General features: G+C 44.7%; 1 long non-coding RNA gene across 1 annotated transcript; it reads right to left on the bottom strand.

The window, feature by feature from the left end:
• Positions 1-308: 308 nt before the first annotated feature.
• LOC138741645 (uncharacterized) lies at positions 309-3,250 on the bottom strand. The gene is made up of 3 exons (XR_011343630.1): positions 2,960-3,250; positions 1,556-1,725; positions 309-893 (listed from the first exon to the last, which is right to left on the bottom strand). It is a non-coding gene; the product is annotated as an uncharacterized lncRNA (long non-coding RNA).
• Positions 3,251-4,093: the final 843 nt, after the last annotated feature.

Raw genomic sequence — 4,093 nt, 5'->3', positions numbered from 1 at the left:
TCTTCCTTCAGTCTGTGCTGGTCACGATAAATGTAATTACTTACCAAGCTTTCACAGGTCCCAGATGTTGTGTGCAAAGCATGGTGTTTACAGTGGTTGTTGGGCAATGACTTGCCATGTAAAACCCCAAGTGAGTTTGAGTCGGTGGAAGTCCAACAAACAAGGGCAAAATTGTCCTTAATGCCACAAAATGTTCCCTTTCAGAATAACTTTTTAGATCAAAATGTTAATGCCACAGACTAGACATGTGATCCATTTTGATTTTTAATCGTAGTCTATTAGGAATAAGTCATCACAGATCACTCTTTTAATTTATTTTCTTTAAATTTAGACATAGAGCAAGATAACAGGCCCTCTGGCTCAAGGACCCATGCTGCACAAATACCCCAATTAACCTACAACTCCCATACATTTTTGAAGAGTTGGGGGAAACCCACACAGAGACAGGGAGAATGTACAAACTCCTTTCAGACAGCGCTGGATCTGAACCCTGGTTGCTAGTGCTGTATCAACGTCACACCAAGTGCCACACTACATGCCACTAATCATAGTTTAAAACTCAAACAATTGCTCTTCTCTCTGCTGACTGACAACCAAGTTGGCATCACTTCCCTGCCAACAGTTTGTAGAAGTGCTCACCTGTTTATGTAAATAGCATCAAACAATTTTCAGCTTCTAATGCCCCTACACAAACTAAGTTTGGAAACTGACAATTATTAGACGCAAGCTTGATTTCTTTCTTCTTCCTGTTCAGAGCTTGCCGCTCTCCTTCATTTGTTGAACCATTGTCCTTTGGGATTTCATAGCTGCAGGAATGGGATCTCTCCTGGAAGTGGTAGGTGAATGGGCTTGGTAGGTACACACATTCCATTTGTGGAAGTCATTCCTGGCCACTGAAAGAATATGAAAACAAGTACTAGTCACTGGAAATCTACTCATATTACCAGGTTATGAAGCTAACAATAAACCTTTGCAGAAAACGAGAAGGAATCTGAGATGCTATGTTTGGACTCCATAATTCTGTTTCACAAGTGACAATGAAACCAGACTATTAGTAATATCAGATTTTTCATGTAATATTTAACATCTACACAATGGAGAAAAACAAAATCTGCACTGTTAACTGGAGTAAAAACACAATGCTGGAAGAACTCAGCAGGTCTCAGAGTGTCCACTCGAGGTAAAGGTCATTGTAAGAAGAGCATTTGACAGCTCTTAGCCTGTATTCAATGGAATTTAGGCAAATGGGGGAGGGGGGGGTAAATCTCATTGAAATGCTTCAGAGTCCTCTGAACTGGAACGGTCATCTATTTCCCTCCACAGATGCTGCTGGGCCTGCCGAGTTCCTCCAGCAGTTTACCTTTAAGCAGACTTGAACTCTGACCACATTCACTAACCCAAGCAGAATAGCCCAAGAGGCCATTCGGTCCACAAAGCCCTTACTAACTCTTTGTGCTCTTGCAATTAGCCCCGCTCTCACTCCCCAGCTATTGGAACATCCAAGAGCCCAGTTTATTTATTTATTTTTAAATCGCCGCCTTTGCCTCCGGTTTACCTGCTCCCTCTGAGCGGGTTTCTCTGCCGTGGAAGTTTTCAGACTGGAGATGAAGGTGGAGCAGGTGTCGAAGTCCTTGCAAGCTCGGTCCTGAGTGTGGGCATTGGAAGGATACAGACCCAAGCTGTGCTGCAGATAGACGAGGTGGTCCTGAATTCAAGGACCCAGCCCTGCCATCAGAATACGAATAAATATCAGCCATGTTCCCAGCTCGTCCATGCAGGAAAATCCAGCTGGAAGAAGTGTGCGGACGCAGGCTTCCTCCTGTCTTCAGCTCGGCGCTAAACCACCGCGAACTACGAGCTCGCCCCACCTCCCCACACAAGAGTCAACTCACCTTTCAACTCTCCCCTCAAGAGCAAGAATTTAAAGAGACAAACACAGAAGGAGGTGGTTGAGGGCAGAGGGAAGTTTACTTCAGGGGCACCTTCATTCTATCTGTACAAGAACAGGTCAATAACGAGAACTTGCAGCCAGAGGAGTTGATGGACTCACAACGTTGATACAGACCTAATGTGGGGAAGTGCAAGGTCATTACGGACACAGAGAGCAGAAGGGCCGTTTCAGTGCTGTAAAACCAAATCATGTGCCATGTGACCACGCAATGAATACCTTTTTTTTTATAGCGCATTTGTTAGCATAATATTCTAAAGACCTTGCGAGTTTAAATGTGAGGGTGGGGAAAGATTCTAGCTGGTTTTCGCTGGGCAGCGGTTACGGGGGGAAGGGGTGGTGGGGGGAAGAAATGAAGGACAAAAGGCAGCCATGAGGAAGAAGGGGATGAAAGTGGGTGGGGACAAAATTGGAAGACAGGAGAGAGTGACAAGCAAGACCTCAGGATAATCATGAGTGATTGGAATCAGGGTTGAAATAGCGAAATACTGCTTCAGGAATGATAACAAACCGAACCAGCACATTTCACAGATGGTTTGTCGTCTTGCCCATGAACAGAGAGGATCTGCAGAAATGTTCTCATCAGGCACTACACTTCATTCTGAAAGTTGCCATCCTGAGCAAAGGCTTCAAATGGTGTCCCCTTAGCAGTGTGTGGACATGTGATGTCCAGTCATGCTGGAGTTGGGCCACAGTCCAATGCTGCTTGGCCCATCTATCCAACCTGAAGCAAAGGTCTTCCAACCTGGAAAACCAGGACAAGATATGTACCAGTGTAATACAGGAATTATTCCCTCCCCAACACGTTTCTGCGGTATCTCGTGCCACAACTAATTCCTTTTGTTAGTTTGAGGAGCTATAAAACATGAACAAGGTCATCATTGCATTCAATATGTTGGAAGTTTTCCCAGAGTGAGTAAACCATGATTTACATCATGTATTAGCAAACTGCTTTGCTTGATGTGGAATTAAAATTGATCCCAGTTGAGAGAAGTACACGATCAAACTTACTTTTGTGGATTTTCCTGGGTGGGAGAAGCAGCCTTTTATTTATTTATCCACCTTTGAGGACATCATCTATCATTCCCCAGTTGTCTGGAGAAGATGCTGATGAACCACCATCTGAATCAATCCTCCTGGTGAGCTACCTGAATGATGACAGGAGTTAAAAACATAATGATGGAGATACACAGCAGGCCAAACAGTGAACTTTATAGAGCAAAGATAGATACATAACCGATATTTTGAACTTGAGCAAAATGTAGGCAGGTGCCCAAACCTTTCAAGTGAAGCAAAGCTGGACTTGAGTATCTGCAGGAGAGATCTACTGCATCCGGTGCTCCCTTTATGGCCTTCTAAACATCAGAGAGATCGAGCATAGACTGGGAGATCACTTCACTGAGCACCTTTGCTCTGTTCACATCAGTGACATGGACCTCTCAGTGGCCAACCATCTCAGTTCTGCGTCCTACTCCCATACTCACATTTGTCCGTGGCCAAGATCGCCATCATCTGATTTTCCGTTGGGTACTTTCCAGCTGGAAGGCATGAACATTTACTTCTTCAGACTCTGCTAATCTGCTCCCCTTTCTCTCTACCTTCCATCCCTCATCTCTCCACCCTCTTCCCTCTCTATTCACCTCCCCATCCTCCTCCCCCACTTGCTGCTGTGCCCTCCCTCCCTTCTCCACCTGCCTTTGGGTCTGTGCCCCTCCCCCTTACCTTTTTGTTCAGACACCTGCTGACATTTTTCCATACCTTGACAAAATATTCAAACCTGAAACATTGGTTATGTATCTTCTATGAAGGACACTGTTTGACTTGGAGTTCTCCAGTATGATATTTTTACTTCAACCACAGTTTCTGCAGACATTTGTTTTCCAAATGACAACAGGAAGTGGTTCTAAAATTAGAGCCACATTTCAGTTGCCTAAACTAGAGGTCCCCAAACTAATTGGACCATAAACCCCTTCATGGAATTCTTGATCCCTCATCGACCCCAGGCATGGAATCCCAGTGCTTGATATGGGGGGGGGTGAGGGGGTGGCAGTGCTGGACCGGGGGAAGGAGGTGCTACCAAAGATACAAAGAACACATATTTTTCTTCTACATCCTATTCATTCTCAACATATTCAAAGGATAAAG

The sequence above is a fragment of the Narcine bancroftii genome, chromosome 8 (assembly GCF_036971445.1).
Source record: "Narcine bancroftii isolate sNarBan1 chromosome 8, sNarBan1.hap1, whole genome shotgun sequence".
In the NCBI taxonomy this organism is placed as follows: Eukaryota; Metazoa; Chordata; class Chondrichthyes; order Torpediniformes; family Narcinidae; genus Narcine; species Narcine bancroftii.
Note: the sequence above shows the minus strand (reverse complement) of the source record. Positions and strands in the feature narration are given on the sequence as shown.